The following is a 25,108-nucleotide window of genomic DNA, read 5'->3' on the forward strand; positions in this document are numbered from 1 at the left end:
ATTTTGTACCTACTAATTATGCTTCTTAATCCCTGCACCTTTTCCCCCATTCTCCCACTTCCCCCTCCCAGCTGATAACCCTCCAAATGGTCTCCATATCTTTGAATACTTCTTGACAGTCTCTTCTTGCCTGCAAAGTTTCTTTTGAGAAATCAGCTGAGTCTCATGGGAACTCCTTTGTAGGCAACTTTCTTCTTTTCTCTTGCTGCTTTTAAGATTCTCTCTATCTTCAACCTTTAGCATTTTAATTATGATGTGTCTTGGTGTGGTCCTCTTTGGGTCCAACTTGTTTGGGACTCTCTGTTTTTCGTGGACTTGTATGTCTACTTCCTTCACCAAATTAGGGAAGTTTTCTCTCATTATTTTTTCAAATAAGTTTTCAATTTCTTGCTCTTTCTTTCTCCTTCTGGCATCCTTATGATTCAGATGTTGGTATGTTTGGAGATGTGCCAGAGGCACCTTGTACTATCCTCTTTTCTCTGAATTCCTTTTTCTTCTTATTGTTCTGGTTGACTGTTTATTTCTTCTTTATGCTCCAAATCATTGATTTGAATCCTGGCTTCATCCCCTCCACTGTTTGTTCCCTGTAGATTTTTCTTTATTTCACTTAGTGTAACCATAATTTCTTCCTGGGTCTTTTTTATGTTGTTGCTGTAGTCAATGAGTTCTTTGAGCATACTGATCACCAGTGCTTTGAACTCTGTCTCTGACAGGTTGGTTGTCTCTGTTTTGTGTAGTTCTTTTTCTGGGATTTTGTTCTTTTCTTTTATTTGGGCCATATTTCTTTGTTTCCTCAATTTGGTGGCCTTCCTGTGTTTTTCGGTGTGTTAAATAGAGCTGCTTTGACTCTCTGTCTTAGTAGCATGGCCTATTGTAGAAAAGGCATCCATCTGGATGAATGTAGCTTCTTTAAATTCTTGGTTGTTGGACTTCCATACAGCTCCAATTTATGTTGGTTCTCAGTGTTATTTGTTTTCAGGTCTAACTGTAATTCTTTCTGTGATTGTGTAAGGAGGCGAAACATGTTTACTACACCTCCATCTTGACCTGAATTCTCTGATTAAAGGATTTATTATTACTTCAAATAACACTAAGGACAAAAACTGCCAACTAAATTGTGAAATACTATTTATTGGTTACAGACACATTCAGGTTTCAGAGATGTTAATATGTTAAAATAAAAAGTGTCCAGTAGGATCAATGAAGTACTATACATAGTGTTGGGGCAGCCAACTAAATATTAAAAGTATAAATTTAGATCCTACACTCAATATCTGACAACAGTATCTTATACCCCAATAAAGTCTAGGTTAAATAAAAATTTAAAGTATTAACAATAAGATTATACAAGTCTTAAAATTTGTATAACATTGGCTGAGGTAAGCCTTTCTAAACATGACTCCAAGGAAATCAAGAAGAAAAAAAATTATTAGGTTGGATTACCTAAATATTTTACATTTCTGTACATCAGAAACACTTTAAAAAATGGCAAACTTGGAAAAAAATATGTAACCATGTGATAGATTAATACTTAAGTAAATTGAGAAAGACAAATACCGGGAAGAAAACAGAAGATACAAGCAAATACTTTCCAAAATGAGAAATATAATCAATGAGCATATGGGAAAATCTTTTACTTCTTAGTAATAAAAAATGAAGTAAAAGAAGGAATAGTTTTTTTACCTACCAAATTAGTGAGCATTTTCTTTTCTTGTTTCTTTACTGTTTTTATTTATTTTTAAATTAAATTTATTGGGGCAACATTGGTTAATAACATTATATAAATTTCAGGTGTACAACTTTATGACATCTGTATACTCCATTATGTATCCACCACCTGAAGCCTAGTCCTTCTGTCACCATATAGTTGATCCCCTTTATCCTTTTTGTTCTCTCCCCACCTCCCTTCCACTTTGGTAACCACCATTCTGTTTTCTGCTTTTATGACTTTGTCTTTTTTGTTTGTTGCTTTTTGTTTTATATCCCACATATGAGTGCAATTATACAGTTATTGTCCTTCTTCATCTTATTTCACTTAGCATAATACTCTCAGGATCCATTTATGTTGATGAAAATGACAGTATTTTATCTTATTTATGGATGAGTAATATTCCATTGTATATATATGTACCACATCATCTTTATCCAATCATACATTTTTTTTGTGAACTTGACCCCAAAGGCAAGGAAAATAAAAGCAAAAATAAAGAAATGGGACTACATCAAACTAAAAAGCTTCTGCATGGCAAAAGAAACCATCCAGAAAAATAAAGGCAATCGACTGACTGGGAGAATATATTTACAAATGATACCTTCCACAAGAGCTAGTAGCAAAATATATATAGAACTCATACGACTCAACAACAATAACAATAACAAGAAAACCAACAATTTGATTTAAAAATGGGCTGAAGACCTGAAGAGACACTTTTCCAAGGAAGACATACAAATGGCCAACAGATATATGAAAGGATGCTCGACATTACTAATTATAAGGTAAATGAAAATCAAAACCACCATGAGATACCACCTTGCACCTGTTAGAATGACTATTATCAATTAAGACAACAAATATGTGTTGGAGAGGATTTGCAGAAAAAGGGAACCCTCCCATACTGTTGGTGGGAATGTAAAGTGGTGTAGTGATTATGGATAATAGTATGGAGGTTGCTCAAACAATTAAGAATAGAACTACCATATGACCCAGCAATCCCCCTTCTGCGTATCTACCTGAAAAATATCAAAACTCCTATTCATAAAGATATATGCATCCATTATTCACAGCAGCCAAGATATGTAAACAACGTGTCCTTTTATGGATGACTGAACATTTTCAATATCAACAAATATAGTATTGGTTGTTTGGGAAATTAGCCTTAAAAATGCTGCTTGGTAGTGTGTGAATCAGTAGTAACTTTCTGGATGACAGTTTAATAAGTATGTCAAAAGTCTTAAAATTTTGCATGCCTTTGGTGTAGCAAATGACTTCTAGGAATTAATGCTAAAATTATGTTTATACACAAAGATGAAGCTACAAATGATTTTAATCATTCTTTTTATGATAGCAAAAATAAATATCCAAAATAGGTGTCTAGTTAAAAGAACTATCTCTAGTGAAAATACATACGGCAGTTCAAATAATATTGCAAAAGAATAATGATCTGGAAATAATTAAAAACATTTAAAAATTTACAAAACAACAATTACATATGACCTCATATTTGTAAAATACACATATCTATAAATATCTAAACAGAAAAAAGTTTAGAAGGTTATGTACCAAATATTAACAGTAATTATCTCTGGGTTGTTATATTGTACATGATTTTTTTTCCTTTTTGTTTTGTTTATCTGTTCTTTTTAGTTTTTTGAAAGATGAACATGTATTTTTGGGTAATAAGAAAAATATTTAATATTACTTTTAATATTACCTTTACTCACTGTGTTACTAACACTGAACAATTTATCTTAAAAATTTACTTAAAACATCACCTTTCTATCCTCAAATTTATCTTTTCCTAGTGGTAATTTGAAAGAATAAAATGGAATGTAATTCCAAATTTATTTTTGAGAGCCCAAATTCATCTGTTTATGATATACTCACATCCCATGTAGATACTTTACCCACTGCCTTCTAAGTTGTTGCTCTTCCTTTCTTTTATTTCTTTTACCCCTAAGTGACTGATTATAGTGATAAGGTGGCCACTGAGTGGTTAGATATAGCTCAATCCTTTTATTTATCTACTTTCTTTTGGCCTCCACTTCAAGCAGCATTTCAAATTTCTTCTCTCCTCATGATTATCTTCCATCTTTCTATAATTTTCATATAATTCTATACCCAGACACCTGGAGATAATTGATGAAGAATGAGACACTAAAGTCAGAAGACTTTTATTTATTTCCAGACATTTTAATATACTGCTTATCATGTTTAAATTAGGGATTAAAAACAAAAACATTGATTGAGAACTTACCATGTACCAGGCATTATGTTAAATACTTCAAAGAAAATTATCTCTTTTATTCTTTTTTTCTTTTTAAAGTTTGTTTGTTTGTTTGTTTATTTTTAGAGAGAGGGGAAAGGAGAAAGAAAAGGAGAGAAACATCACTGTGTGGTTGCCTCTCACTTGCGCCCCCAACTGGGGACCTGACATGCAATTTAATCATGTGCCCTGAATGGGAATCGAACCAGCGACACTTGGCTCGCAGGCTGACACTCAATCCACTGAGCCACAGCAGCCAGGGCTTCTCTTTTATTCTTTATAACAGAAAATCAAAGCTCACAACGGTTATGCCATTTACAGAAGGTAACACTAGCAGTAAGATATGGAGCTAGGACACATTCAGGTCTGCCTGTCCCCACAGGAACTGCTTGTCAGCTCCTATATTATGTTATAATGCCTCCCCGTATTTTGGCTGATTATTCTTTTTGCTGAGTAATTCACCATCTGGTACCTATCACACTCTGGTGTTAATTGGTGCTAATTTTCTGATGATGGCCAAGTGACTATACTGGATTTTAAAGTGGAGAAAGCTATGATTAACATATAAGACATGTGAGGTTAAAGTCACAACTTTCTCACTTATTGTGTGGGACTTTGAATGGCTACTTAACCTCTATGAGCCTTAATTTTCTCATTTGTAAGGATAATACCCATGCCACAAGAACTTTTGAGAGGATTAAATAAATAACATTGAAATATTTTGTTTTTGGATAAAACAGTGTAAAAGTGAACCACTGATACTAAAACATTGTAAGGACTGGCATAACTTCCAACTTTCAGAACTAAAGTTCATTAGAGAAAGGGAGTCATGCTGTTTATTTAGAACAGAGACCAAAAGGTCAATTAAGGAATGTTTTAAAATTTTGGGAAGTTTTGTCTGTTTGCCGTTTGATTCACATTTTAGTGGTTACCACAGATCGATGCTGAGAATGACTAGTAATTCGCTGCAGGAGGGTGGAATAGAGAGGAAGATGATTTTACTTGTCCACCATCAAGGCTGGTCGGGAGAAACCCTGAAGACAGTAATAGGTAATTGATAGTCCTGCAGACTTACAAATTGACCAGCCTATATCCAGAGTGCCCTGAGTTTCAGTACAAGACCCTTACTTTAAAAGGCTTATAGAAAAAATGCACCACATTCAGAGAAGAGCAACTTATGGTGAGGAGACTTAAAACCATGTCACTTCAAGATGAGATGTCTTTCACCAACTGACTTATTTCACTTAGCATAATAGTATCTCCAGTCAATGGTGTGGGGATTGACTGTGGGAGCCAGGTGGAGGTGGTGGACAGGGTGGAGGAGGGCAAAGGGGAAAAAATTAAAATTGGGACAACTGTAATAGGATAACAATAATAAAAAAATAAAAATAAATAAACCTTTCTAAAAACTAAAAAAAAAAAATGAAGAAGAATAGGAGGCGATGAGGAAAAGAACCTATAATGCTTAGGTTGGGATGGGGGTAGGGGAGAAAAGTCATAGAGGCTTCATGGACTAGTTTGGCAGTTTGCAAATCTAACTGTATTTTAGGCTCATAAATTCCAAGCCTCCTCTCCATGCCCCCCCAAATTCTTATTTAACAAGATTGTGGTGGAGCTGAGAATTGTTTTCCTTGTTTTTAAGGTTCTCCCCTAATTCTTATATTTGGTTATCATAGGTTTAGAGGAGGCTTAAGGAAGACTGGCCTTAGGGTGATGTCCATATCCACGTAAGGAAGGAAACAAACTCTATAGACAATACAGTAAGAGCTGAAAAGATTTATCAACTGTCTGAATGTGAGAGTGGTGAAAAAGCTGTTACTAATGATTAATTTGATGTTACAAACCTGGCTTGGGAGAAAAGATGATAAATTCAGGTTGGAAGCCTGGTAGATTTCAGGTTTTAACCTAAATTTTCAGATACGTCAATATTTCCCAGTGTGTTACTCTAAATATTTGTTTCATCAAACTACTACTTCTACATAATACTAGTTCCATGACACTTTAATATGTGCTGATTAAAAAAAAAATTCTGTGGACTAGTAAAACACAGGATTACTTATTGGAAAACATTCAGTTAAAGTAAGTCAATGATTGCTTTATCGTGAAAATCAAGCAGTGCACACAATTCACTGATATAGAGCTCCAGTAGTAGAATGATATATGTAGCATTTCTGAAAACTTTTGACCACAAATCTTTTCTTAATTGAGGAACATACTGTGAGGCTAATGCTATTGATAACACACATTGGGAAATACTAAAGAAGAAGATACAGGGAACTATATATGAAGCCTGTTATAGTACAAAGGCCAAAGTGAGATATATCAGTATCATGGAAAGCATGAACTAGAAGATTATGTAATGCTGCAGAGACTCAAAAAAGTAAGATCCAGTAGTTGGGTTTGGCAAGTTTAGAGAACAATTTCAATAGCAGTAGTAGTGAAAGTCAGACTGTGAAGATTTTAGGATACAATCTCATCTTTTCAAACCATAAGCTGAAAGGGAAATAATGTGATAACATACTGGAAATTAGAAAAATCCCTGAAAACACAATCATCCTAGTTATGTCACTATAGTTAAAATAGAAGTGGTGAGGTGAACCCCTTAGAATTGGAGGGAAAGCAAACTCAAGGCAAAAGTTGATTTTTTTTTTTCTCATTTGTAATTTTAATCAAAGCATTGCTAACTCGTTTTTTAACTTTGATGTAAGCACCAAATTTTAATTATCTAAGTCGATTAATTTTGGGGAAAAGAAACGCCATCAAGAACTGCCCTCCAGAACAAAACAATGATGTTCATTCTTCCAAACAACCAAATTCAAAGTCTACCAAAATAAAAACAAAAACAGCCCACACGGGGAAAAAAGTAACGAAAATCACATTCTAGGGGTTCAGTGCATTGAGCAGCCTTTGCTATGCTATCTAGTCATCCTTCAGCTGACTTTCAAAAAATAACACCCTAGTTTGTCAAAATATACATTTCCATTTGCTTTTTTAAATTAAAAATAATAATTAAAAAAGAAAACTTGGAAGGAATTCACAATCAATTGCCTGACTTGTCTTGATGTCATGTACAGCATGTGATGGTCAGGAAGGCTATTTGTAAGCACACACAATTAGGGAATACTGATCTTCAAGGTTCAGCTTTCTTCCAAACAGTGTAAAATACCCACAATTCCAAGTATGAAGGGACACAGACGATCTCCTTTGAGAATTCCACAGGACAATACAGGTGCCCAAGCTGTTCTTCATAGAGTGACAGGGCTTCTGTCAAATTGACACAGTTCCCCTGTGTAAAATATTTCCCGTCCTGTTTCAGTACTTTCATGGAGAGGTCAAGAATCAGTCTGAGAAACTCCTATGTGGAATCTTCCTCCGGAGATGTGGAGATTGGGACAGCTGTCAAATCATTAATCACATAATCAAACTCTCTCCCTTCTTTGGCGTACCTCTTCAGTACTGGAATACAGTCCTCTACTAGAACCTGATAGCAGTCTCCTTTAAGATTGTCTAAGACGTCACCACACGTTTTTCGCATGTATTTCTTACATCCATCAATCACCATTTGGTCAATCTCTACCATGGTGACCATCTTTGGTTTCAGTTTGACTATTTCACATAAAATGCCCCCATCTCCACCTCCCAGGATCAGCACGTCTTTGCCAGTGTAATCTTCTTTGCCACTGCCCATGATGGCCCGGGTATATGCCAAATCACTCTCTGCCAGATTAACATCCCCACTAAGGATGAGAATATTTCCAAACTGCTTCGAGTGCAGAATTTTAATGTTCTGATAAGGTGAATCTTTATCATACACCACTTCATCTATGTCGTATTCAACCAGGCGGCCATCAGCAGTGGGCCAGTACCTATCAATGGCCCCTCCTCGAACTATGGGTGGTAACCGCTTCACCCGCCTAGTACTGTCCTGACACAATTCTTTCATTCTTTCTTCTACTTTGTTCAAAAGACTGTCAACTTCTTTGCCTTCCGCATCACCATCATAACTCTGAAGGTCCAGCAACACCAATCCATGTGGGTAAATTCTCAAATTGGCAAAGCTGCCATTTTTGTTGATGTAGGTTGCTAAATAGCCATGGTCCTGCCAGGTATGCACCGACTCTGTCATTCCCTGCTCCTGGAAAATGGACTGGAGGCCTTTTAGGATGGTCTCACCATCATCTTTGGCGCCGAGCATGAAGTCGAACGTGCTGTGCCGTGCTGCTGCCATAGTGAGGCGAGGCCCTGGGCCATGCCTGGGGGAGGCGGCCGCGGGGAAACTGGGGGACCGCGCAGTGGGTCAGCCTGTGGCCGGCGGGGACTGCGCCGCGCCAGGGAGGCCGAGGGTTTGATTTTTTTTTTTGATAAATTGAAGAAAGGTATTAGAAATGAGGGAAAAGGGATTTAAAGAACAAGTAGAATAAGCTCTAGGAAAGAAGAATAACTTTTTTTCTTTCTGGGAGATAAGTAAAAGATTTTTTAGATTAATAATTGTCCATCTGTGAGATGGGTTTTAAAATCTTAATGTTTTGGAATTAGCTAGGTTCCTTTCTTGTAAGTGGGTTTGCCATAGAGTGGGAGTTTAACAAACGGCACCTCTTAGCAGTGTTGTCGCTGTTTCCACTATTTGAGCATTGTTTACTGTGTCATACCACCACAAGTAGGTAGACAGAGAATGGGGAGTCAATTAAAGTCAAACGAGGTAACTGTTCAGTTTATCATTCCTATATTTTATGATCATGGATCAGCTGACTGTAACTCATGATTCCTTCTGCTATTTATAATTCATTTTTATTATTTTGCATTATACTTGGAACAAACGACACTTTTGTTCATTTGTGTCTTGATTTGTTTTCCAGTGGTCATTCTAGTTGCAATTTTTCTCCTCTAAGGAAAGTTGGCTTTATGCTGCTGGTGATTTTCCATTTTACTTCTATGGACTCACTTCAGTATATAGTGTTAATGGCAGCTGCATGACTCATAGTCTACATGAGCATAAATTAACTTCAGTACCTCTGTGATGTGCCCTCTTTGAGACTGCTCTGGAAGACCACCCAGAAGGTGGAATTTACACAAACTGCAGAGGCCCATTCAATTTTAGAAACTGAGAAGTATTGACCAAATTACACCTGCATCCTTCAGGATGAACCCATTTGCTCCTGATGGAGGTTCAAACTGTTGATCTTAAATTATTACCTCTATGGGCTGAATTATGGCTACTTTAAACAAGATCTCTTCCTTCAGGTAGAGTTCTTTGCAGGTAGTGAGCACTCCATAACTGCTTTTGATTGACTATGACTTAGTGTAAGTTCAAATCATCTAGTGACGTTCTTTTCATGATTTCCAGATTTGAGGGACAGCTTCTTGATACTGAATCTTTCTCTTTCGTTTTATTTTTCCTTGGAGGTTTAATGGAGTGTAAGTTTACTGACCATACAAAACACATCTTAGTGATGAATCTTTCCAGGTAATTTGCTGCAAAGTAATTCATGGAACCTTAGGTTTTATCATTTGACTCATGTAGCCAGAAACAATAACTATAAAATCAAATGTTTTTAATAAGTTCACCAAGAAAGTGCAAATGTATTATTATTATTTTTTGCCTAGGGACTGGGCCTTTTCTGACAGATTTTTAGTTGTTCGGTATTTAGTCGGTGCTCCCCCAAAAGGTGATGAATAATAACTTATGAATGTGGAAGTTTCCACAACGTGCTGGGAAATTTTTTACTTCCTGGTTGGGCAAAAGTTCCTTTGAGAGTTACTAATGTAAACAAATTGAAATAATGAGAAAGGCAGAATGCTTTCTTATTTTAAATAGGAGAAGTTTTCTCTGCTTTAAAGGAATGCCATCCAGGTCCTGGTACTTGATATCATCTGGAGAATTTAAAAGTACAAATTTTTAAACTTTTTAATCTGTGCTTTTTAAAAGCTTGATGTAATTTGGATAACACAGGAGAACAATTTTTAACATAATTCCTGTTGAGTTCAATTTTTCAGCTGTTTTAGACTTAAATAGGCATGCTGATTTTAAAACTGCAGTTAGTTTTCTTCTATCATGTCAGATTTTTCTCTACAACTTATCTTAATGCAACCACTAGCGCTCTCCTATTGGCTGAGAGCAAACCTCCCTCAAGTGGGGAGGGGTGGGACATGACCTTGGAGACCAGTGACAGGTTCATACTTGTCTAGGCTATTCAGTTACGCATGAGACAGTGTGGTGAGAGGTTGTGTGCTGCTCTGTATAGTGAATCATATTCTGAAGTGCAGTCCAAGTTCTTGTCTGTATATAAGGAGTGAGCAGAATTTATTTTTTTAATTTACATACGTACTTATTTCCTTTCCTTCAGATCATGTCTGCCTCTGCTGTTTCTTGTTGTAAATGCCTAAATAACCCTGATTCGTTTTGTTATGTCTATGGCAGTTTCACCATTCCCAGTCAAAGCACAAGCAGTGCATTTGTCAGGCAAGCCTATTTAGCATGTTTTAAAGTAAAACTTGGTGATCAAGATAAATCTTGGGCCCCTCACAAGGTGTGCAGATAGTGTGTCAGGAGTTTAGAGATGTGAATGAAGTGAACACGTGATAAATTGCCATTTGGTATACCTATGGCTTGGCTAGAGCCCAGAGATCATTCAAGTAACTGTTACTCTTGTGTAGTGAAAACATCAGGATATAACAAGAAAAATAAATGTAAAATAGAATGTCCTAGTCTACCCTCAGTTATACGCCCAGTACCTCATTCAGCTGAAATCCCAACACCAGTTTTCACTGAACTGTCCTCTTTCAATAAAAAGAAGTATGGTGAAGAACTAAGTGATAGCAACAATGAAGATTTTGAAATTGAAGAGGACTCAGTTCATAAGCGATTTGATCAGCATGAGTTGAATGATTTGACATGAGATTTGGGACTATCCAAAAAGGCTTCAGAACTGCTAGAACCAAGACTGCACGAGAAAAACTTGCTTGAAAAAGGAGCGAAGGCATCCTACTTTCCATCAAGAGAAAGTGCATTTCTGCAGTACTTTTGAAGTGACAGTGGCTTTGTGTATTGCCATAACATACATGGTTTAATGGAGGAATTGGGAATTTCATCTAGAATGCAACTGAATGGCGACTGTTCATCGAAAGCTCCAAGCAGAGCTTGAAGTGTGTCCTCACAATGGCAATTTATTTTGGTGATTCAGTTTGTTTTTGTGAAGAATATGAAGACATAAAGAGAGTCATTAATCTGTTGCAATATCACAAGCACGATTGGATCATCTGTGTTGACCTTAAAATGGTCTGCTTCCTCCTTGGTCAGCAACGTGGGTATACCAAGTATCCCTGTTTTCTGTGTATGTGGGACAGCAGAGCTCATGGGAAGCATTGGGTGGAGTCAAATTGGCCTCCAACATCTGACCTCAAACCTGGTGATCCAAACATTCTACATGAGCCACTTGTTGACAGAAAGAATATTATATTCCCTCCTCTGCACATAAAACTGGGTCTCATGAAGAAATTTGTTAAAGCTTTGCCACCTGAAGGAGACTGTTTCAAGTATCTCATTTTGGCATTTCCTAGCCTATCACTTGAAAAGATAAAATACTTAAATATATATGTTTGGTAGCAGAACTTAACTACTTATACACAATTTGACTTACAATAACAATATATAGCCCTTATATGAATAAAATAACAGTATATTCAGGTAATTTTTTCTTTATTTTCCTTTGTACATTTTGTATGATTTTTGGGACAAAGGGAGGGTATCCTGTATCTTAAAAAGCTGATGTGATAGAGAAAAACTGGGGTCATTTTTGGATTCAGATGTCAAAAGTTAGTCGAAGACAAGTGTCAGATCTAACTCAACGAAAATTGTGTTCCCCACTGTAATCATACATTTTTCCAGAATCATTGAATTTGACCTAGGGAACCAGTGATTTAGTACTAATATTTGTCCCCAAATTAGGTTAAAAAACATTTTATACCATCTCTTTTAAGACAGTTACATTCTTTTCTGTTTTAAAGTAGGTTTTTAATATTTCTATGATTAAAAAAAAGCTAAGAGAATTATAGTAATCTGAGATCCTGTGTAAGACCATACATCTTGAAACTTTGTTGATCCTACAGCTCACAAGAATAAATCAGGAATTAGCAATAGACAGAGGGGGCAAAATGACTCAGACGCAACAAAACCTATTCTTCTCTCATTCTACCTCCCTTTTTACCAAATAAATGTAGTATTCATTATCTACCTAGTTACTTGAGCAAAAAACCCAAGATTATTCTCTTTCCCTCACTTTCCACATCTAATCTGCCACATTTTGTGCTGTGTACTTTCAGGATATACAAGTATTTTGAATTTGACTTGTCACCATATCCACTGCTTCACCACCATCTTTGTCATCTTTCACCCAAACTACTGTGATAGTCCCTCTGCTTTGGCTTTTTTTTCTTAACAGACTTTATTTTTTGAACAGTTTTAGATTGGCAGAAAAATTGAGAAGATGGTAGAGTTCCAAATACTTCCTTATCTAGTTTCCCCTATTAATAATATATTACATTTTTATAATATATTTGTTATAATTTATGAACTAATACTGATATATTTTATTGGCTAAAGTTCACACTTTATTCCTATTTCCTTAGTCTTTTCTAATGTCTTTCATCTGTTCCAGGGCATATTCTGGCCACTACATTACATTTAGTTATCATGTCTCCTTGGGCTTCTCTTGACTGGCAGTTTCTCAGTCTTCCCTTAGTTTTGATGACCTTTACAATTTTGAGGAGTATTGTCAGGTATTTTGTAGGCTGTCCCTCTGATGGTATTTTTAAAATGTTTTTCTCTTACGGCCAAGATGGAGGCTTAGACGGACACGCTAGGTCTCCCTCTACAACTAGAGAGGAATACAACTACTTCAAAACAAAGGATAACTAGAAATTCCAGAAAATAAAAATACACGGAAGTCCAACATATGAAGTTATAAACCAGCGGTACCATTTGGGCAGGTAAGAGTTAAAGAGGGCAGTGCTGTTTGCGGTGGCACCTGGACAACTGCGGGCGGCGAGGAATCCCGGATCCGTCAAGCCCCTGGCGGTGCGCGACCCCGGCGAGGAATCCCGGCTGCGGCCAAGACCCTGCCGGTGCGCGACTCCGGCGCTGGGGAGAGCGGCCGCCGCATCGCCTTGAACAGTGAGGCCCAGGGGGGTGGGAGGACGGATCCCGGTCTCCTAGCTGAATAACTGTGTGAATCCATCTTGGACCCCCGCCCCCAAAGAAAGCACCACAGGGCTGCGAAATAGGTCGCGGACAGGCAGGCGCCGGCCGGTCGCTGATTTGTGACGCGTACACAGGCACTGCCCCCCCTACAGCGGGCCCAAGAAAACAAAACACATCTGTCAAAATGAGGCAGACAACTATAGAAATCCTGGTGACACAACTCACCAGACAGCAGATAGAGAACCTGACAGATGAACAGATAAGAAACCTGTCAGAGGCTCAGTTCTGGGCCATTGTTAACAGATGGCTTACAGAATTCACAAAAGAGCAGGAAAAAGATATGAAAGAAGCGAAAAACTTTCATAACGAAAGGAACAAAACCGCATACGAGACAGAAGGAAAGGAAATAAAATCCAGAGTTCATTTCAACAAACTGGAATATGGAGAAGGAACAAGCAGTCAACCAATGCAGCGAGAGGAAATGGGAAGCAACAATGAAAGGATCAGAAACCTCTGGGACAGCTATAAAAGGCCCAACATAAGAATCATTGGTTTGCCAGAGAATGAGGAAGATGAACTAGAACTTGAAAAATTGAGTGAAAATATAATAAAGGAGAACTTCCCAGACTTGGGGAAGGGAATAGACTTGCAGGTCCAGGAAGCAAGGAGAGTTCCCAAGAGACTGGACCCAGGGAGAACCACTCCAAGACACATTATAATCAAAATGTCAAAAGTTAAAGATAAAGAGAGAATCTTAAAAGCAGCAAGAGAGAAGAAAAGAATCATGGACAAAGGGGTCCCAATTAGACTATCAGCTGACTTCTCAAGGGAAACCCTACAGGCAAGAAGAGACTGGCAAGAAATATTCAAAGTAATGAAAATCCAAAACCTACAACCACGAATACTCTACCCAGCGAAATTGTCATTCAGAATAGAAGGACAGAGAAAGTGTTTCCAGGACAAAATAAAACTGAAAGAGTTCATTAGATCCAAACCACTGTTATATGAGATGTTAAAGGGACTGGTTTAAAAAAAAACAGAAGCTAGGGAGATGAAACAAAGGCAAACTAAATAGGCAACGAGAGTGGAAAAGGAACTGTGGGTACGGGAAGCATATTGTGGGGAGGTCAACAGGGAGGGGGAATGGGGAAAGGGAGGGAGATGATATAGGAATTCGGGATCAAGGTAGGAGGGAATGGAATAGACGGAGAGAGGTTGGGAGGAACTGTATGCACAACTAATGGACATAATCTAAAAGGGGGGGGACAACTGGAGGGAGGGGGGCCACCGGGTGGAGGGGAGCAGAGGGAAGGGAAATTGGCACAAATGTAATATTTTAATCAATAAAACACATTAAATCTGAAAAAATAAAAAAAAAATAAATAAAATGCAAGGCAATCCTGGAAAAAAAAATAAATAAAATAAAATGTTTTTCTCATGAATTGACTGAGGTTATGGGTTTGGAGAGGAAGATCAAAGAAATAAAATGCCATTTTCATTATCTGCAGTCAACGGTATATACCATCAACATGACATCACTTTGATATTGACCTTGGTCACATGGCTGAGGTAGTGTTTATTAGGTTTCTTTACTGTAAAGTTATTCTTTCCCCCTTTCCATACTGTACTCTTTGGAAGGAAGCCACTATGTACAGCCACACTTAAGGAGTAGGAAGTTAGGCTCTCCATCTTGAGGACAGAGTATATGCATAAATAATTTTGAAAGGGAGATTTGTGTCTTTTCTCTCATTTATTTAATCATTTATTTATATCAATATAGACTCATGAATATTTATTTTATACTTTGAGTTATAATTCAGTACTACTTTATTTATTTTGTTGTTCATATTGTTTCAGCTTTGGCTATTGGGAGCTCTTACAGTTACTTCTCTGTCCCCTTGACATATGCCCATCAGTGTAGGGGTTTGTTTGTGTGTTTGTTTGTTTTTAAGCCCTACCTTACTTTTTGACACTAGTTGATGTTCTGCGCTTATGTTATATATTTTCTGCCCCAGCCTTAGAAAAAGCCGTTTCTCCAAGGGGCATTGTTCCTATTATTAGAGAATAGTATTAAAAACCAAGATCTGGGTGCTAGATGGACTCTCTGCTTTGGTTGTTGTCCCACTGTAGTTCATTCTTCACAAAACAGGATGAGGATGTAAATAATTTAAATAAGATGATTATTTGTTCTTTAAAACCTCTGATGATTTATCATTGCATTTTTAGAAATCACAATTTCTTACAATGGCTTTTAAGGTTGTGATCTGGCCCTTGTCTATGTCTCTGACTTCACATCTTAACCATTTTGTTTTTCATTCATTTTTTTCTAGATTCATTGGCCTTTATTTGCCCCTTCTTTGCCCCTTGTCCCCTTTGGTTGCCCTTCTTCTTCTTCTCCTTCTTCTTCATGCCAAGCTTGGGTTTTTATGTTTGCCTTTCCTTTGGAATCTCTACCAAAGATTCCATTTTGCACCCACATTGCATGCAGGCTCCTTCTCATTCTTTAGGTGTCAGCTAAAATGTCATCTCCACCTAAGGCATATACGTGACCACTTTATTTAAAATAGCTTTTCACCCCCATCCTAGGAGCTCTCTATCCCTTTGCTCTCTAGATTTTATTACAGAAGAGACTCTATGTAAGCTTATATCTGAAATAATCTAATTTATGTAGTTTGCTACCTGACTCTCTTTACGAGCATGAGACCTTAGTATCCCAGAGCCTAGAACAGTATCTGCACATGGTCAGTGCTCAATACATATTGAATGGAAAACAGAATCAATGACTTTCTCATCCATTTGCCTTTGAAAGTTTGCGTTAGGCTGGGTTTTAATTGCTCCAACTAGAAATGCCAAATTTTTGCCTCCCATATGCTCCCTGACTGGGAATTGAATCTGCAATCTAGGTATGTGCCCTGACTGGGAATTGAACCTGCAACCTTTTTTGGTGTACACGATTATGCTCCAACCAACCAAACCACTCAGCCAGGGCAAAATGCTAAATTTTTAAGTAAAATAATGAATGAATTTAGGATTATTATGAAAATTAATTCCTTTATTCAATTTAATTATTGAATTATGCTTCAATCATTATTTATTTTGTTTCCCAAAATTTATGTGGAATTGCAGATATTATTTTCCTTACTCTGAAAAGAAAAACAGCACACCTGACTTTATAAGATCCAAGTGGCTAATTTTAGGGCTTTGCAAAAACAGAGAGTAGACTTAAGACTGGAAATCAGGATTTTTCCTTCATGGTTTCTTTATTCTTAATTTATGTTTTTCTCTTTGTAATTTTGTGTTGCTTCTGTTTGTGTACAGTGAAATGAAGGGCTCTGTATAAATGTATCATCTAGACAATCAGAATATCTATCTTAACCTTAAAATTATTAACTAATGATTTTTAATATATAATGCTGAATAAATAATATACTTCCATGTCTTACTAAATGGTATAATTAAATGATTACTATCATGACTTATAGCTATCATTGTAAATATTAGTTATTAAACCATGTTATAAGACAATGGTACAGTTAGGCCCCAATGAGCTACATAGGGCTCTGTTTGTCCCTTTAAGAATTCCTTTAGAGTTCTGTAAAAGTGTAGAGGATGATCCTCTTTTATCTTTTCTTTCCCATTGGTGTCTATCGAGGTGTCTAGTCTTTGCCTCTACACTAGTCAACTCTGGATTTTTCTTTTCTGAGTTTCTTTTATTGCCTCTCTAAAATTTTATATCTGCTAGTTATTGTGTTTAGCATTAATCGGCTAGCTACAACTTCTATTGTTCTCCTGATTACAACCTAGAGTAGAAATGAAAATTTTCAGGGAAAATAAGCAAACAAATATTGTCTGTAAAACAGATGCAGGGCAGTAAATTTTACTACCTCCCAAGTTTGCCTCATTCCCCAGAGAGTACATGACAAATATGTTCGCAACACTAGTTGTATAAAGGACCAGGCAAAACCGTTGGAAACATTCTCTCACAGCGGTATGAAGAGACAAAGAACCCATTGATCAGAACCTTATGGTATACCTACTGGTGGTCTCTAGTAATCTACAGAAGCAGCCGCCCAATGGTCAAAATGTAGGTAAAGCACTTTGTCATAATATGGTTAAAATAATGAGAGGGAATGGAGAAATCAAATATATTTAGTACGTAAAATGGGTTAAAGTATATAAGAGCTGTAGACATTTTTATTTCCAGCTAGTTTCTAGGTTGTTGGCTTTTATTGGAGATTTGAGGTTACTAAATATTTGACTGAGGAAGAAATGAAGTGTGGTAGTTTGCTAGAGCTGCCATAACAAAGTACTACAGACTGGGTGGCTTAGATATCAGAAATTTATTGTCTCACAGTTCTGGAGGCTAGAAGTCTGAGATCAAGATGTCAGAAGGGTTGGATTCTTCTGAGGCCTTTCTCCTTGGCTAAGTTGGCTGTTTTTGCTCTGTATCTTTACATGGTCTTTCTCTGTGTGTGTCTGCATCCTAATTTCCCTTTCTCATAAGCACACCAGTCATATTGGATTAGGGCCCACTGAAACGACTTCATTTTAACTTAATTACCTTTTTAAAAACCCTATTTTCAAATACAGTCACATTCTGAAGTACTAGGGCTTAGAACTTCAACATATGAATTTTGGGAGGACACAATTCAGCACATAACATAAAGGCGCACTCTATTCTTGTGAACACTTTTATTTAGCATTTTGTGTTGTAAGAAGGTGGTCTAATTTCATTTTTTTCTGTGTGTATCTGTCCAATTTTTTCAACACCATTTACTGAATAAACTATCTTTATTTATTGTATGTGCTTACTTCCTCTGTTGAATATTAATTGACTATAAAGGTGTGGGTGTATTTCTGAGCTCTATGTTCTGTTCCATTCATCTATGTATCTGTTTTTATGCCAGTACCATGCTGTTTTGATTACTATGGTCTTATAGAACAGCTTCGTATTGGGCAGTGTGATTCCTCAAACTTTGTTCTTCTTTCTCAGGATCATAGTTGCTATGTGGGGCCTTTTGCGGTTCCTTATAAATTTTCGAAATATTTGTTCTAGTTCTGTGAAATACGTTGGAATCTTGATAGGAATTGTGTTCAATCTATAGATCGCCTTGGGTAGTATGGATATTTTAATGATCTTAATTCTTCCTATTCATGAACACAGTATGTGCTTCCACTTATTTGTATCTTCTTCAATTACTTTTTTCAGTATCTTATAATTTTCTCTGTATATGTCTTTTACATCCTTGCTTACAGCTATTCCTAGGTATTTTATTCTTTTTATAGTAATTGTGAGTGAGATTTTCTTAATTTCCCTTTCTGTTATTTGCATATAAAAATGCAACTGATTTCTGGATATTAATTTTGTATCCTGCTACTTTGCTGAATTCCTTTATCAGTTCTAGTACATTCTTGGTGGAGTCTTTGGGGTTCTTTATGTACAGCTGATAACCCTCCAAATGATCCCATACCTATGATTCTGTTCCTATTCTGGTTTGCTTAATTGGATTTTGTTTGTATTTTTTAGATTCAGTTGTTGATAGTTGTGAGTTTGTTGTCATTTTAATGTTCATAGTTTTGATCTTCTTTTTCTTAAGTTAAGTCCCTTTGACATTTCATATAATAATGGCTTGATGATGATGAACTCCTTTAGATTTACCTTGTCTGGGAAGGACTTCATCTGCCCTTCCATTCCAAATAATAGCTTTACTGGATAGAGTAATCTTGGTTGTATGATTTTCATCACATTGAATACTGCTTGCTAGTCCCTTCCTGCCTGCAAACTGTCCTCTGAGAAATCAACTGATAGTCCTATAGGACCCTCCTGTAGGCAACTCTCTGCCTCTCTCTTGCTGCCCCCAGGACTCTCTCTTTATCTTTCACCTTTGGCATCTCAATCATGATGTGTCCTGGTGTGGTCCTCTCTGGGTCCTGCACACCCGGGACCCTCCATGCTTCCCGGACCTGTATGTCCATCTCCTTTGCAAAATTTGGGAAGTTTTCCTCATTTTTTTCAATTCTTGCTTCCTCGTTCTGCACTGGTTGATTTTTTTTCTTCCTTATGTTCAAAATCATTGATTTGAACCCCAGTTTCCTTCCCTTCACCATTGGTTTTGTGTGGATTTTCCTTCATTTCACTTAGCATAGCTTTCACTTCTCTTATGCATTTGCCATACTCAAGCATATCTGTCAAGCCTTTGAGCATCTTTATCAACAGTGTTTTCAACTCTGTGTCTGTTAGGTTGTCTATCTCCTCATCTGTTAGGTTGGCTATATCCTCGTTGCTTAGTTCTCCCACTGGAACCTTGATCTGTTTCCCCTTTTGGCCCATACTTTTCTGTCTCCTCATTCTGATAGGCTCTTGTGTTTGTTTGCCTCTGCATCTCAGGTAGAGCTGTGGCTCCTGTTATGTTGTAGGGGGTGGAGCCTTAGGGATTCATCAGTACAGGGCGACCTGTTTCACCACATTGTAGCGCTGTATGTGGGGGAGGGGTCTGAGAGGGAACAATGCCACCTGCCCAGCACTCGCCCCTTTTTCCAGGCACCTCTCCCACTTCCGAACTGGACTGGTGCCCCTCTAGTTGCTGCCCCGGCCGTCGTTCCCAGAGTGGGTGGGTTTTCAGACACTCTAGGACCATGGAGGCTCTTTAAACAAGTGGTCTCTGCTGAGACTGGCAGTCTCTGCCTCCACCTCAACCCCCACCGGTCTGCACAGTCAGAAGCAATGAAGCCCGATTTTCCCTGGTGCTGGGACCGTGGGCTGCAAGGTCAAGTGAGGAACTGGAAATGCTCTCCGGGTGTCCCTCCTGACTTCTTAAAATGTGTGAGTGCGCTTTCTGCTGGCCTGCCACTGCCACCACATTACGTCCTCTCTGCCCCAGCTCCACCCCTCCTACCTGTCTGGGTGAGTATTTCTTCTTTATATCTTTGTTTGCTGGACTTCCATGTAGTTTCATTTCTGGAACTTCTGGTTGTTTCTAGTTTTGAGGTAGTTGTATTCCTTTTTAGTTGTGGAGGGAGATGCAGCATGTCTATTTACGCCTCCATCTTGGCCAGAAGTCCTAGATAAAACTTTTTATTCAACTTCTAATTTGTGCCAGGTCTTGACCTGGGCCTTTTATAGCAACATCTCATTTAATTTACACATAAAAAAATTAAAGGTAAATAAGTTATTCCCATGCTATGCATAGTGAAACTGAGACCTAGAGTGGTAATTAACCTCTCTAAAGTCATGTAGGGTGGAAAGTGGAAGACCTGTGACTGGACTCTGGTCTGCTGTCTCCATTGGCTGCCTTTTCCATGTCTGTTACCTCAATATTAAATGCTTTATAGAATACTCTGCTGTGTAGTCTCCAACATTTCAGGATGCCATTAGTCCCACTGCAAGTGCCAGGGGCTGGTTAAAAGAAAGCAAAACAAAATGAAAAACGGTACCAGTGGAAGTGCAAGTGTGCCTGTAGGGAGGAGGAATTTACACAGGCATGCTATATGTAGCATTGTGCCCAGTAGAAGCTGCTGTCGGTTAAGGAAGAGGAAATGATGAATCATGGTAACAGAACCTGAAAATTCTCATTAATGGGCTCATGCGAGGCTTCCTCAAGCAACATAGGAGGGACTTCGTTGCTCTTTTGTTCATGATTACCTTGATTTCTATATTTCTGATTTTTAAATTTATATTTCTCAGTTTAAAAAATCAAGCATGATTTGGGAACCTTTTATTTGTATCTTTTTCTTAGTTTTTAGTTGGATAGCTAACATGTTTTTAAATATTCAAATTCATGTGTATTTTTTGGTAATGTGTATATTTCGGTGTATTTTTCTGTTTTTATCATATCATTATCATAAATATATAACATAGAAACCTAAATTTTAGACACAATAAGTAGATAGTTCATTATCTAATGCTGCTATCATAACAAAATATGTTGGGTAGCCCTGGCTGGTGTGGCTCAGTGGATTGATCACCAGCTAGTAACTGAAAGGTTGCCAGTTTGATTCCCAGTCAGGGCACATGCCTGGATTGTGGGCTGGGTCCACAGTTGGGGGCATGCAAGAGGCAACTGTTTGATGTTTCTCTCCCTCTTTTCTCCTTCCCATCCCCTTTCTCTGAAAATAAATAAATAAGATCATTTAAAAAATAAAATACAATATGTTGGGTTAATAGTAACAGAAATAGCCAAGTAAAAGTGGCTAACAGTGCCAGATTTGATGAACTCAGCAAACCTCTAGAGAAAGGTTGTTCTGGAATGAATGATATCAGAGTTCTGGGTTGGCATTTCTGTGATTTTTCTTGGCCCTTCCCTTTTGGTTACAAGATTGCAACAGCAATTCTAAGTGTCATATCCCTACATATAATAACTTCAGAGGCATGAAACAGGGAGAGAGTAGAAGGGTCTTATCCATAAAATCACCCCTGTCTTTTTCATGGAGAAATACATTTCCAAGAAGTATCTCCAGCAGACTTCCTTGTACCTGTTACTGCTCAGACCTGGCTTACATTGCCTGTTTGCTACAATTGACTTAGCCTACTAATGATTTGTTCCTGGGGTGAACACATTTTTAGCACCCTTCAAAAAATGGAATTGTTATTAGGGAAAAGGGACACTGGCCATTGGATAGGCAACAAATAATGTCTGCCACAATTATTGAGCTCTTTCAATATGATTAAATAACCACATGAGCAAATGTAGGATAACAATTTTGATGAGGGCAAAGAAGGAGTCAATGGTGATATAAAAGTATAAACAAAAGGGATTTAATCTATTCTGGCCATTCTTCTTCAGAGAATTGATAATTAAGCTAATATGTGGAGAAAGGGTTTAGGAGTTAAATAGGTGGAGGGGTGAAGGGATACTAGAGTGTGTGAGGGGGAGCAGGAGGGAGCTCTCCAGGCAAAGGAAGCTTATTATGTTTATATAGTGAAAGAAGGCACAGAAATGTTTACTACTATTATTACTAGGTGCTGGTCTGATGAAAGTCTTTGAATTACTTTTAGGGGTAAGAAGAAATACTTATACTTGTAGGTAGGATCCTGAAATATTGGAATTTCTGAAAAGTTTTCATGTTTTTTAAAAATTGTTATTCTATTACAGTTGTTTCAGTTTCCCCCTCTTTGCCTTTCTCAGCCCATCCCACCCTCTGCTCCCATATTTATAGTTCCCACACTGTTGTCCATATCCCTGGGTCATTCATACATGTTCTTTTCACTGGTTCCTTTCTCTTCTTTTCACCATTATTCTTGTCCCCCTTCCTCTCTGGTCACTTTCAGTCTGTTCCATGTTTCCATGCCTCTGGTTCTATTTTGTTAGTTTATTTTGTTCATTAGATTCCTCTTATAGGTAAGATCATGTGGTATCTGTCTTTCGCTGCCTGGCTTATTTTACTCAGCATAATATTCTCCAGTTCCATCTATGCTATCACAGAAGGTGGGAGTTCCTTCTTTATTTCTGGTGTGTAGTATTCCATTGTGTAAATGCACCAAAGTTTTTTTAAGGGGACATCAGAACAGGTAATTTGACCCAAATTGTTCTAGAACTTCCTTGATATGGAGTTGTCATATATATTGCACTAAGGGGCAAAATCCAGTCTGTCCCTTCTGATCCTTCCCTCTAGTACTTTTATGTAGCTAGAATCTTTAGTTGACATCAATTAAAAATAGTAAGAACTGCATCCACACTCTTCTACATATTATCTGAAACCTTTTGGCACACTGACTTCATTAACTTGTAGTTCATACTTAATGTGATTTCCATTTTTTAAAATTTAATATCATTGAACAATTAGGAAAAAGTAATCTTTTCTCTGAGATTCCATGGGTTCTTCATGAGACAATAAAATTTGAAATACGATAAAATGAAAACCTAAAAAATTTCATTTTGTATGAGTTTCAAGTATACAGCATAGGATAACTAAACTTAATGCACATAGAACTTTCATAAACACTGGGTTATTTCCTATAAACAAAAAACAGTAATTTTATATATTTGTCTAGGACTGTAGAACTCTAACCAATGACTAAAACTGTCCTCTTTTGAAAATCTGTACCTCTATTATGCAAAAAATATATATAACACGTATTTTAATTATTTAAAAAGTAATAATAATACTTAAGTTCTCCTAGCATCTACATTTTGTGGGTTTTTTCAAGTATAAAAATTTGGACATTTCAGTTTCAGCCTTTTAAAAATGTATCAGTATTTATATAACTTCTCTGACAAGACTTCAAAGTAATAGTTGATTAAACATGGTAACAGTTAGGATTGATATGGTGCTACTAGTGTGTGTACCTTTGGCCCAAGGGGTGGCCAAAGGCTATTGCTCTGTCAGCTTCTATCTCATGATCTATGAGATCTGCTTCAGCTGCTTCAGCTCCTGGACTCACATCTGCATTCTAGCCGTGGGTAGAAGAGAAGAAGATGGGGAGGAGTTCAATCATTTCCTTTAAGGGTATAATTCAGATGTTCTACACATCACTTCTGCTTGTATCCTTTTGGCAAGAACTTGGACACGTGATTACAACTAGCTACAGGAGAGCTGGGAAAAATATTCTTACCTACGCAGCCATGTGCCCATATAAAACTCAGAGATTGTATTTCTAAAAAAGAAGAGAGTAGAAATTGGAAGACGGTAATAGTGTATGCTATATGAACCATCTTTTGGCAATTGCCAAAGGAACTGGTTGAATAGATTTAAACTTAAATGTAAGTATGAAATCAAAGGTTAAAATGGATGTCTGTGTAGAAAATTATATTTATGCATCTTATATCCCATGTAACCTTACTTCATGCATTTTTTAACCCCTTACCATCTAGCATAATATAGTAGTGAAAATAAGCACATAAGAAGTGTGTTTGGAATGAATGAACTCTTTGCCTCTCTTATATAACCTGTACTGTTTGAATTCTTTTTCATATTTGCCATTTGTTTGTTCTTATCTATATTTGCTTATTTTCTTAGAGGATTTTTGAATAGAGGTTAGTCTAGAATATATAGAGGAGTACTTTGTCTCTTTGTGTATGTGTGTGTGTGTGAGAGAAATCTGATAGTAACTTGAATTAACTTATACCACAGAACCAATTTCCCCTTCCTCTCAAACTGACCGTATTTACTTCTATTGTTATGTTTTAGTTATTAATAGAGAAGTTGTAATTTTTAAAGTTTCAGTATTGTGTTTGAGAATTCTGAAAATACTTTTTTTTTTAAATATAAGAAACTGATACCCAACATCATTAATTAGTTTGTGAAGAGCCTTCTCTTCCAATGGTTAGGGAATCTTCTTCTTATTAGGGGACAAGATTTTTCTTTTCTATATCAAAATTTTTTATTAAAAAATTTTTATTGTTACTGTATTACAGTTGTCCCAATTTTTTCCCCTTTGTCCTTCTCTGCCCAGCCCACCCCTCACTCCCACAGTCAGTCTCCACATGGTTATCCGTGTCCCTGGATCATTCATATATGTGCTTTGAGTAATTCTTCCCCTTCTTTCCACCATTACGCCCCTCCCTTCTCCCCTCTCACAGCTGTCAGCCTGTTCCATGATTCTATGTCTCTGGTTCTATTTTGTTTGTCGCTTTATTTTGTTCATTAGATTCCTCTTATAGGTGAGATCATATGGTATTTGTCTTTCATTGACTGGCTTACTTCTCTTAGCGTAATACTCTCCAGTTCTATCCATGCTGTCATAAAAGGTAGGAGTCCCTTATTTCTTTAAGAAGCGCTATTTGCAATAGCCAAGTTTTGGAAACAGCTTAAGTGCCCATCAGTAAATGAGTGGATCTTTTTTTTTTAATCCTCACCCAAGGACATTTTTTTTTAAATAATTTATTTATTTGTTAATTTATTTATTTTATTTTTTAGAGAGAGGGGAAAGGAGAAAGAGAGGGAGAGAAACATCACTGTGTGGTTGCCTCTCACTCGCGCCCCCAACTGG

The 25,108-nt window shown here is 37.2% G+C and overlaps 1 protein-coding gene and 1 pseudogene across 4 annotated transcripts in view; one reads left to right on the forward strand and one right to left on the reverse strand.

Annotated features, from left to right (window-relative positions):
- The window catches only part of MSRB3 (methionine sulfoxide reductase B3), a 273,055-nt gene that overhangs the window by 68,184 nt on the left and 179,763 nt on the right, over nucleotides 1-25,108 (forward strand). The window lies entirely within an intron of this gene.
- Nucleotides 6,634-8,320, reverse strand: LOC150012094 (spermine synthase pseudogene; annotated as a pseudogene).

Source organism: Furipterus horrens, unplaced genomic scaffold, assembly GCF_987537825.1.
Source record: "Furipterus horrens unplaced genomic scaffold, mFurHor1.1.pri manual_scaffold_4, whole genome shotgun sequence".
NCBI lineage: Eukaryota > Metazoa > Chordata > Mammalia > Chiroptera > Furipteridae > Furipterus > Furipterus horrens.